At 39.9% G+C, this 11,866-nt stretch overlaps 1 protein-coding gene and 2 pseudogenes across 5 annotated transcripts in view; 1 reads left to right on the forward strand and 2 right to left on the reverse strand.

Annotated features, from left to right (window-relative positions):
* Positions 1-11,866, forward strand: part of Ccdc15 (coiled-coil domain containing 15) — a 74,138-nt gene that overhangs the window by 54,466 nt on the left and 7,806 nt on the right. The window lies entirely within an intron of this gene.
* LOC105743566 lies at positions 5,699-6,551 on the reverse strand (annotated as a pseudogene).
* Positions 9,493-9,972, reverse strand: LOC111812673 (annotated as a pseudogene).

Raw genomic sequence — 11,866 nt, forward strand, 5'->3', positions numbered from 1 at the left:
TATATATATATATAGAGAGAGAGAGAGAGAGAGAGAGAGAGAGAGAGAGAGAGAGAGATTAAAGCATAGGACTACCTCATGACCCAAAGACTGTACTCCTGGATATATAAAAGAGGCAAAAACATTTGTAAAAGCGTTCAATAGTGACAGAATGTATTACTTTCAAATGCTCATGGAATAATTTCAAAAATGACAGTATTCTGGGTTATTTTCAGAGTATTTTCCCTGACTGTAGTGATATTAAGCTACAAATCATGAAGCAGTACATTTCTAATGACTTTCTGGTAAAAGATAAAATTACAGTGCAAATTAGGAAATACTTTGAAGTGAATAATAATGAAGATAAATATATCAAAACTTGTCAGAAGCAGCTAACATAGTGCTTAGAGAGAATAATAAAGCCTTAATTGCAATTATTAGACAAGCAAAAAAGCTAAAAGTCAGTGTTTTAACCTTCTATCTTAAGAAGCTTAGAAAAATTGCAAATCAAATGAGGAAAGGAAAAAAAAACCCCATAAGGAAAAGAGCAGAAAGCAATGAATAGTAATTCCATTTCACTCAAACTAATTAAATCAAAAGAAAAAGAAAAATTCCCAAAGGGAAAAATCCAGATTCATTTTCCACGGAGGAATTTTTTTTTCCCCAAATATATCACAGGAAAAAATTAACACCAGGTTTTACCTAAACTGTTCCAGAGAACAGAAAACAGGTAAGAGTTCCCAGATGATTAAAGCGTCTGGCCTGACCGCTGGGTGGTAAGTAACTTGTTCCCGTCCCGTCTGTATTTCTTAGTGTGCTACCTGTTGCACTCTTTCGCTGGACTTGAGAGGCTGAACCACTGTGTGCATTTTAGGAGGCCTCTTACTCTTAAATATCTTATTTTGTAGTAGAAAATATGAGGATCCTGGTAAGAATAGTTTTCCTGTGGGGTAATTTGTAGTTCTTTTTTGTGTATTTTATTCTGACATGATTTTCCCTTTTGAGATGTGAAATACAATTGTCTAAAAGCCACATGAAAAACACTGCTGTAATAAAAAGTGCATTGTGTGTGTGCACATGCACGTGTGTGCGTGCTTGTGTGCTGAACAATGGGAGGCTTAGAAAAAATCTTTATGTATTAGTATTCTGTAGGCTTTAGGGTGCATGTATTTAAATATTTCAAATACCTTTTCTATTCTTAGAAATATGTATCTATACTATAATTGTTCTGTATAACAACTTCAGAATCTAAGAATATTTACTCTTAGGAGTTCATCCTTACATCTAGGCCAGATTAAATTTTCTTGCTGTAATTTAATCTTTTAGTCATGATGTAATCTGATCTGCAGCCCCTACAAGAAAGTCTTTCAGATTGGTAGTGCTGATCTGGAAGCATCTTATGGGCTTATCCTGTTAAAGACTAGATAGAAATTTAGTTCAGTTCATTTAACTGAAGCCAGTATGGCCCTGCTGTGGGTATTTATGTGTAGCCTAAATCTTCTTGACATGTGTACCACATGGAATGGGGAATTCTTCTTCAGCAATAAATACTACTGACCTTTCTTGAAAGTTTTCCTGCTTGAAGCTTTTATTTTATTGCCATTGCCTACTAGATAATCTTTTTCTTTTTGGATTTATACCCAACCTCAGTAAAAATTATAAAAGTCTCTGTTTTACTGGTGGTATTGGAAGATTTCATCTCTTGTTTTCCATAGTCTGCATATAATTAAAAATTACTTTTTTGCCTTTTCCTTCTTAGAGAAATTAAGTTATTTATGCCTTCTTTACATGGATATTACATGATTTAACTTGGAAACAGAAACTAACTTAACAGTAACCTAAAACAATCATATATCTGCTTTGTAAACAGGAATTAATAACTCTGTACCCACTTGTTAGATTGAATGTTATGTCACTCATTTATTTAGCAGCTATTCATTGAGCTTCTATTAAATGGTAGGCATGCTAGATTGAGGGCATTTGAAAACTGAGAGCCACGATCCCAGTCTTTGAGCTACCCTCTAGGTAGATCTAACTGTTGGTAAAGCAGATAAATAAAAAGATCATTACAATACCTTATATTGTTTTATAAGACAATGCAGTATATAGTTAAAAAATTGAGTAGATGTACCGAACCTGCTTCCTGTTGGCTATGTGACTTTGAGAAAATGATTTCTGTAATCCTTTGTTTTCAAACTAAGGACAATAGCTTTATGCACCTCGTAAAGTTACTGACAATAAATATGTGAGGGCTGGGAGATAGCGCAGCAGAATAAGCACCTGCTTAGGCAAGTGCAGGGACCAGGGTTCGATCTCCAGCACAACACGCCATGCTGGCCCCTCCCCAGGGCACACTGAGCCGGCCACCAAGTCCGGGTGTGGTGGCACACCCACACCTCTAATTCCAGCCCTGGGGAGGCTGAAAACAGGAGGATCACTACGAGTCCAAGCTGCGTAGTGAGACCCTGTACCCAATACATAAAATAAAAAAGAATAAATATGGTGATATATAAATGTCCTTAACATGCAGTCTGGCACGCAATCAATGTTCTATACATGTTACTTGTTGTTAGCATCAGAAAGACAGAATATGTGGGTGGGCAATTGGTTTTCTCTCCATGTCGTTTCCTAAATTGTCTGGGGGAGAGGCTCATAAATAATACTGTGGCTCACTCTCCAGGAAGCAGGCACTGGTCCAAAGAATGTACAAACCCCAGCCCAAAATACCAGGAGATTATTTTATTTGTGTGGGGGGGTACTGGGGATCAAACTCAGGACCTTGTGCTTGCCAGGCAGTTGCTTAAGCCACTGAGCTATCTCCCCAGCCCCCAAGCCCAAAATAAAAAGCAAACAGAAAGGAGATATGAAAAGACAAGGCAACAAAAGGCCCCCCAAACTACCAACTCCCCCAAAATCAGAATGGGGGCATTGAGGAAGAAAAAATCACACTGCACAGCACATAAGTGAAAGGGTGCCAATGGAGGCAAAACAGTTCTAGAATGTGCTTGGTGAATTTAGAGAATATATAACTAATCATGTAATAACTAATGAAACAAATGATCAGTGAGTCTAGAAAAGACACTGATAAACAGCTAGTGGACCTAAAGGAAGAGATGCAAAACATGAATGCCCACGAGAGAAAAGGAGTCTATAAGAAAGCTCCAAACAGCAATTGAAGAGGTTAAAAACATGATTGAAAGTATAGTTAGCAGAAACAATCAGTGGGGCCGGCGAGATAGCTCAGCAGACTAAATGGCTGCTTAGGCAAGCACAGGGACCAGGGTTCGGTCCCCTGTACCAGATGCTGTCCTGGACCAGCCTATGAGCACACTGAGCCGGCCACCAAGACCAGGTATAGTGGTGCACGCCTATAATCCCAGTGCTGGAGAGGCTGAAAACAGGAGGATCACTGTGAGTCCAAGCTATGTAGTGAGACCCTGTACCAAATACATAAAATTAAAAAAAAAAAACAAAACAGTGCAAAGACTGTCAGACCCAGAAGACAGGACTGTGGCCAATGAGCAGTTAATGAGAGATACCTTAAAAAATAAGGGAATATGAAAAATGGATCCAATAGCTCCTAAATTACTAAGAAAAAAAGAGTAAATAGAACTGCAAAAAAAAAAAAAAAAAAAAAAATCAGAAGACAGCACAAAAGGCATTAAAAAATCCCATTTATATAAGTAATAACAAAACTTTCCAGATTTAGAAAAAGATTTTAGCATACAGATAAGCAGAGTATATAGAACCCTCAATAGCAATGATCAAAAAAACCCCACACCCTATACCATATAATTAATAAAATACCTGAAATATAGCACATGAACAGAAAAGCAACAAATCACCTAGAAAAGAGCAAAAATCTAATAGCCACAAAGCCCGAAGAGGATCTGGGGGAAGAAAGAACTACTACATTGATGGTGTGAATGGAGAGTACAGCCACTATGGAAATCAGTGTGGAGAGTCCTCAAAAGACTAGAAATAGAAATTCCATTTGAAGGGCCGGCCAAATAGCTCAGGCAGACACAGGGGCCGGGAGTTTGATCCCTGGGCCTCCCACGCCGGCCCCGCCCTGGGTTGCCATCAACAGATAAATGAGTAAGAATGATATATTTATATGCAGGGGAATATTATGCTGCCCTAAAGGAAGATAAACTTGAGACATTTGTACATAAATGGATGCAATTTGAGAACATAATGTCAAGTGAAATAAGTCAGATATTCAAACTCAAATATAACATGGCACACAGTTCCTCTTATATGAGAAACTATATATTTGTGTGTGTGTATATATATATAAAATTTTATGGACTTCAATTAGATGCATTTTGGGAATAGGTGAAGCTGTCTTAGGAGGTTATTGAAATAGTGCAGTTAGAGAAGGGAGTAATTTTTAAAAATATAAATATTACGTCTTTGTTGTGTGTCAAGTGTTTTATACAGATTATTACCTCATTTAATTAAATAATCCTGCATTTTATTAAATATTGACAATGTGCTAGACATAATGTTGAGTGCTTAGAGATACTAGTTTGTTTACTTATTCCTTATGAGGAAGATATTTTTCTTGGCAGTGCTGGGAATTGAACTCAGAATGTTATATATGCAAAGTAAGTGCTTTGCCTTCAAACTATATCCCTGGCTCTACTGTTCTTTTTGTTTTAAAGATGAGAAAATGAGTCCTAGAAAGGTTGAATAATTGCCCTGGAAAAAGACCACACTTAACAAATAGAAAGTGGATTTAACCCCATATTTTACCCTACTTATCCTTTTGAAGTCCACAGTATGGCTTGTCACATGCAATAAGGTCAAGGTGGCAAAGAGTAGGGGACACTTTTAAGAGCTGTTAAGAAAATTAGTAGGATTTTGTCAGAAGGGTGTTTAAGGATAAATCCTAGGTTTATGTCTTATGGCACCAGGTGAGCAGAGGACTGGCACAGATTTGCCAGGAAACAGGGAGAGGGAGAGGGTAAATTTAGGTTGGGGCACATTGGGTTTGAGGTGCTCAAAGGAAACCAATGTAAAGTCCAGTAGGAAATGTTGAATTATTCTTACTAGTGATTTCTGAAATCACTAACAAGAAGTACTAGAAATAGGAGGGGATAGGGAGGCAGAGAAACAAGTTGAACAGAAAAACAAGATCAGCAGGTAAAGATTTAGACTCCACTATGCTAGATTAGCCTTAATCCTGTTGTGTCAAAGAGGCCGCTTTATTCTATCTCTCTGAGAAGTTGTTTTTTCAAACAGAGCACCTCTTTTACTGAGATGACAAACCTGTTTCTTAAAACTAAAAGCAGAATTTCTTTTATTGAAATATTGGTATTGAAAAAATTTTTTTTTATTTTTTTATTTTTATTTTTTACTGTAGTACTGAGACTGAACTTGGAACATTCCCTGGCCCACCAGCATACTCTTACCATGTGTTTCAAAGTGCTTTAGATATTTGGTTTATAACTCTGAGGTGGTCATTAGGGGTAGTCACCCCCAGGCCCTTACTAATTAACCTTGGGAGGACTGGGAGACCAAAACATGCTAAGTCCCACCCTGAGGTTAAGGTGGGTGGGCTATCTTGTAGATGGTTCTTTCACCAGCCCTTGAAACCTAACATGCTCTCTTCATTGAAGATTTCTTTACCCACAGGAGTTATTTCCTGTAGGAACTAAAACCTTGCTATACCAAAGCCAGTTAAGTCCTGGTAAGCAGTACGATAAATGGGTTCCTACAAGGGTTGATGGTACCAAGGGCCAAGGGACCCAGGTGGTGAGACACTGGACTGAGCCAGCTTCTGCCTTTGGGGAGCTTATGTGGCTTCTCAGTAAGCTTGGTAAGGGGAAGTTCAGGGGGTGTTTTAGGCTTCTCAGAGGGTGTGGTTAAGCCTAACAGGGCCGGGCATTGGGCAGGTGGTGGGGAAAGGTGGGCCTTCTGTTCCTCTGAGTACCACTCCTGGGGCTTCACAGCCTCCCGATAGGTCCAGTCTCTCCAATGGAACTTGAAGTTTTCAAGCAGGGTAATTCAGTCAGCTCTTGCGGGCACACAGTTAGGGGGCTTTCTGGGCAGTAGATCTGGTACATGGATCCCTGGCAGCAACACCACCCCTGAATGGCAAACCAGCCTCCAAATTGGGGGTGTATGCACACACCTACTTATGTGCTGGGACCCCCAGAGGTCAGCCTCCACGTCTTGTCATTGGTAGTAGTAAGCAGCTCCTGCCACATGGGCTGCTGTCTGGGCCAAGATCTTAGCCGATTGAGGTGCAGCTCATAGTCAGCAATGACTTCCACCCGCAGCTCTGGGAGGCTCTCTGAAACACGCCTTAGGTGTAGGCCACACACTGAACCACGGGGTCAGAGTGGTTGGACATGGCAGCTCTGCAAGAATGGCTTGAGGGCCTGGCCAGACATGGCAGGTGTGCTGAGTACCAGGAAGGCCAGGGTAGGTCCTGGCAGGGGCAGGTGGAAGGCAGAAGGCAGGAGTTCATTGTACCAGGCCACCTGAAAGGGGTACACCTTGAAGCCAAAAAGGCACAGCGTGTCTTCAACCTTCTGCTTGAGCTCTGTGACAAGTGGATCCATAACACACACTACACACACTGCCGACTGACTTTTGTGATTACTTGAAAGATAAAACACATGGAATCAAAATATAGTCCTCATATTTGATTCTAGGTCTATATTTTACTTTAACTTGTAAAGAATTGGTGGTAGGGGCCGAGGAGATGGCTCAGTGGAATAAGCACTTCCCTGGCAAGCACAAGGGCCTGAGTTCAATCCCTGGTTCTGCCAAAAAAAAGAATTGGTGGTAAATCCTTATTATATAGAAGAGAAGTGAGTAAACATTTTTTGAGTTTGATATTTTTATATTCTCATAGTGATATAGGGGAATGAATCTCCTGACCTGAAAGGTACCTGGTTCAAGTTTGTGTTCTCTAAAACCAAAGAATCAATTTTAGGAACAAACAGAGGTTAAGAGCAGAATATTTATTGGTGGAAAGAAAACTTCTGTCTGAGAGAGGGACAGAAGTGGGAACCAAGGGCATTGTCCCAGAGGCTGGCTCTGCCAGGGATTTTTATAGAGTAAAAACATGTGTTGAGGCGGGTTTAAGGTGGTGAACATGGGAACTCACTTAGGTGGGCATGAGATGGGACAAAACTATGGTCAGCCGATAAGGTTACAAGCACCATTGCTCAGATAAAATTGATTAAATCCAGAATCATATGGAAAAGTGAGTCACATAGCAAGCCGGCATGAATATAGAACAGGAGTTTATCTGGTAGCCAGCTGGTAGCAGTTGGATTAGTGACTCTCCCTGGCTTCCTCAAGGTGATGATCAGTTCCAGATGCTTATCTTTAGGGAGGCGAGCATTTATTCCATCTTTAGTCTTAGGTCTGGCCCACAGCAGGAGCATCCATCTCTCACGGTTGCAAGGTATCCTGTCTTCCTTGCTGTCTCAGTGAGGGCCTGGCCCTGTCTGGCTGCCTATAACATTTCTAATTCAGCTGCTTATAACAATAGTTTCCAGTTTATCATTTTTTCTTAGGATTCTCTTCAAAAATGTAAATATTAATGGTTTTTTTTTGCTTCAGTTGTATGAATGCTCAATATATTTGGTTTATAAGTCGTTTTACGGTCTCTTACATTCTTAATCTCCCTCTTAACAAAAATCTGTTGCTGATTTCAGAATACCTTTTAGCATAAGCATGGGACCGTTATGGTAGTATTTGCATCATTGTCCTGGGAAAAACAGATATATTGCCATGTTGATTTCTGACCTTATGTAGCTCTGCTGTGTATCAGGAAAAGGTATATTGATATAAGAGGGCTTGAAGACATTAGAGATGAGTAGAAATTTTTTCATAGAGTAATGGTTTATATCAACTTTTTCTGGGTTTGTTTGTTTAGGTACTAGGGATTGATCCTAGAGTCTTTGCACTGAGCTACATCTCAACCCATTTTTATCTTTTGTCTTGGACAGGTACTTGCCCTGTCACTAACTTGCCCAGCCAGGGCCCAAATCCTGTCACAGTGTCCCAGAACACTGGAATTACAGGTGTGTGCTACTGTGCTTGGCCACCTCAAGTGTTTTAGTTAGCAATATCATTTTGGATTTTGTGAATCCCGAAACTGTTGTGTGGAGGTGGTTCTTAGCCAGAGAACCTGACAAAAAGTTCCTCCTTTTTGAGACATCAAGTAGAGATGTCAAATTGACATGTTGATAAATAGGGACTGATGTGTGACAGCTGTATCACTCAATTTGGGGTAGTAACTGAACCTGAGGCACACATTAGATCGCCTGAGGTAAGGATACGTAGTAGAAAAGAATGCTTAGGTGTGAGTTCTGAGGAGATGGGCTTCTAAAGGAGACAGAGAACAGCGATCCAGAATTATGGAGGAAGTGCTGGGTGGGAAAGTACTGTATCACAGAGGCTGCTGAAGAGAAAATTCTAACAAGGGAGGAGAGTTACTAATTGAGTAAAAGGAGGATTGAGGGGTGCTCCATCAGAATTTTTCAAGCTTTTCCTTTTTAATATTTCTTACAGAGCCTTTTCAGACAGTTTTCCCAGTTGCCTTCCTAAAATTTTAATATACATATATTATATATTTCTGTTTGTGTACTGTAGCTTCTGGGAGGACCACAGCCTGTTGTAATATCTTACAACTTTTTCCCTCTTTGGGGACTGTATTGCCCCTGTTGAGAATGCACTGATAAATAGATTGAGTGACTTAGGCCACCATTGACTTAGAACTGTTTCTGTGGATTGATAAATCTTAAAGCTATTTTGGAATATGTAAGGAAGTGTGGAACCAAAGACAGAAAGTCTAGAAAACACTTACTTTGTGATGTCAACTACAGGGGGAGACACGTAGGTGAGGAGAGAGGGAGGATTGATTCTATCCTTTCTAGTCATTGTTCTGTTACTAAGACCTAAAGTATCAACCCTTGGAAAACAGTACTGTTTCCTTCACTCTTAATGTACTGGTGTAGAGGATATTGGTATGGAGAATGACTCTAGTAAGTAACGACTTCGTATGAAATTGTTTATGCGACTACTAGTAGTGTTCAAATTAACATACACATTAAATTCGATGATGATCTTTTCTGCTTCATCCGCTTGTCTCCATTTTCATTTCATCATTGAAAACATCTATTTGATTCATTATATTTGGAGTTTTTTCCCCCAGAAGGTCAGGAGTTGTTGAATTAACAAGTGTGCATTGTCCTCAAAATATTTTTTCTTTACTCTTTGGAACAGGAGTGCTATGTTTATAGACACCCAGCCAATAGTACTTGCGGTATTAACCTCATCTTTTAAATTGTGTACTTTTAATCTTACCTATTCTTTCTCTGGCTTTTTGGAAGAGAACAAGACAGCATACTTTTTTATTTATTTATTTTTTTTAAATCCTGCCTCAGGTTTATTTGTACAAAAAGCACAGGAGGATACCAGCCCCTCCACAGATGATACCTCAGGGGTCATACCAGTCCTGTTTTTACATAAGCAGATAAGAAGCTTTTACTGTGGAGCCTTCATGGGGGCTTGGGCACCTTTGGGAGTTTGGGCACCTTTGGGAGCTTGGGCTGGAGCCTGGGCCTTGGCTGGAGCAGAAGCTGGAGCCTGGGCCTTGGCTGGAGCCTGGGCCTGTGGCCGGCAAGGCCTGTGACCCTTGGCAGTGCAGGCATGGATACGTTTCCCAAGCTTGAGGTGGGCAATATAGGCTAGTCGAGCGAGCCTGCGGTTCACTCCCTTTGGGATGATCTCGGGCTTGATGAGGACCTTGATGGCCTCAGTGCGTGCACTCATGGCCTTGGCATTGTTTGCTTGCATCTCCTTGAAGCCCTTCTTGTTGTGCTTCTTGACAAAATGCATGTTCCTAAGGAACTTGGGATCTGCCACCTTCAAAGATTCGTATCTTTGCAACTGAGATTTCTTGATGTCATTTCTGTGCCATTTTTGGGACTGGTCGTGCATGATGTGGTTCTTGGAGTTGGCCATAACTGCACTGTAAAACACGGCTCGGAACATACATTTTGAAGTCAGTAGAGATATGCGTGTGGGCCTGCTTTGGCCTTTGCCCAGATTACCTTTCTCACATTCCTAACTATACTGCCTTATATCCCTTTAAATCCTGATTCACTGGTATAAAAACATATCCCTCTGCCAAGGTGACAATAATGAGATTTCTCACCTCTACCCTATTACAACTTTATATTGTGTTTGTTCTATACTCTTTGAGAAATACTCAATTTAGATTTACAGTTGTAACTCTTGAAGTACAGATAAGGGAGGATAGTACTAAGAAAACCTTTTTTTAAAGTGGCCCTGTCTGTCTTGCAGAGGTGGCCGGTGATTCACTGTCATGGTACGGGCCAGTTTCGTTCTGCAGCTACTATGTCCTGACTTTTCTGGTGCTGAATCTTGCAACTTTGTAGACTTTTAATTTCTACCTTTCCTTTATTAATCTAACAAAATAGAAAAATAGAATTCCCCTGAAGCTGATAGCCTGCCATAAATAGAAGTCCAGAATTTTCAGAGACCATGCTTTATTAAAGAATATGAGTGTGAATTAGCCCTGATACTACTGCTCAGAAAGCAATAGGTCATTTGTTTCAAAGTGATTTTCAGCAGTTGGCTTTAATATGCGCTTATAAATGGAAAGACTAGTCTTTCCATCTGTGTCAACTTTCAACATGCCTTTTTCACTAAGCTTAATCATTTCTAGCTTTTGATGTAAAGGGAAAGATGTTTGAATGTTCCTTTCACTTGAACACTTAAAGGTCGTTGTTGGCCTGTTTTTTGGCCTAATTTTAGTATTACGTTTCAAGAAATAGAGAAGCTTGAGAGGAAGAGAGGCAGGTATGCTCTGTTCCTGTTGGTGGAACAGCTAGAACACATATCCACATTTATCAGTTGTGTTTGCCATCTTCAAGGAGTTAAACAGTAGTAATGTCAGTGATGACTGATCCCATAATATGCAGGGATTAGTCATGCAGGGTAATGAGAAAGTTTGAAATACTGCAAGAATTACCAAAATGGAACAGAGACACAAAAGAAGCACATGCTGTTGAACAAGTGGTGCTGATAGACTTGTTTGACAGAGTTGCCACGGACTCTCACTTTGTAAAAAAAAAAAAATGCAATAACTGTGAAGCATAGTAAAGCAAAGCACAATAGAACAAGCTATGCTTTTAAATGGAATGATAGTATGTGTTCTTTTGTGCCTTGCACCTTCTACTCAGTTGGATTATCTTGGGAATCGTCCTCGTATGGACCAAAGATTTATTCCCTTTTGTTCTGAATAGTATTGTGTTTTCTGGATGTAGCACAATTTGTTCATCCATTTGTAGATCAGTGTGCATATAGGTTGTTGTTAGTTTTTGGCTCCCATTGCTTTTTTGTTGGGTAAATGCTTGGGAGTAGAATGACTGGTAGATGTGTATATCAGGTGGGTCTGTGTTTTGTTTTGTTTTGTTTTGGCAGAACCATGACTGAACTCAGACTCTTGTGCTTACCAGGAAGTGCTTATTCTACTGAGCCATCCTCCCGGCCTGTATTTCAGTTTTAAAAGAACCTGTCAAACTGTGGAACATATATTGAACATAATAAAGATCTGTTTTACCACCACTTAAAAATATTATTTTATTGTATTGTATTGTATTGTATTGTATTGTATTGTATTGTATTGTATTATTGTATTGTATTGTATTGTATTGTATTGTATTGTATTGTATTGTATTGTATTGTATTGTATTGTATTTTTTGCTCCTTGAGTGCTTTCAGGGCACTTTGGCATGGCTGGAGTGTTGTGGGGATCGAACTACAGCAAACTGAGGCTGCCAGCATTGTGGAAGCAGCCACTTAAAGAACTGAGCTAGGGCTGGGCCCCCTA

Source organism: Octodon degus, unplaced genomic scaffold, assembly GCF_000260255.1.
Source record: "Octodon degus isolate 3935 unplaced genomic scaffold, OctDeg1.0 scaffold00136, whole genome shotgun sequence".
NCBI lineage: Eukaryota > Metazoa > Chordata > Mammalia > Rodentia > Octodontidae > Octodon > Octodon degus.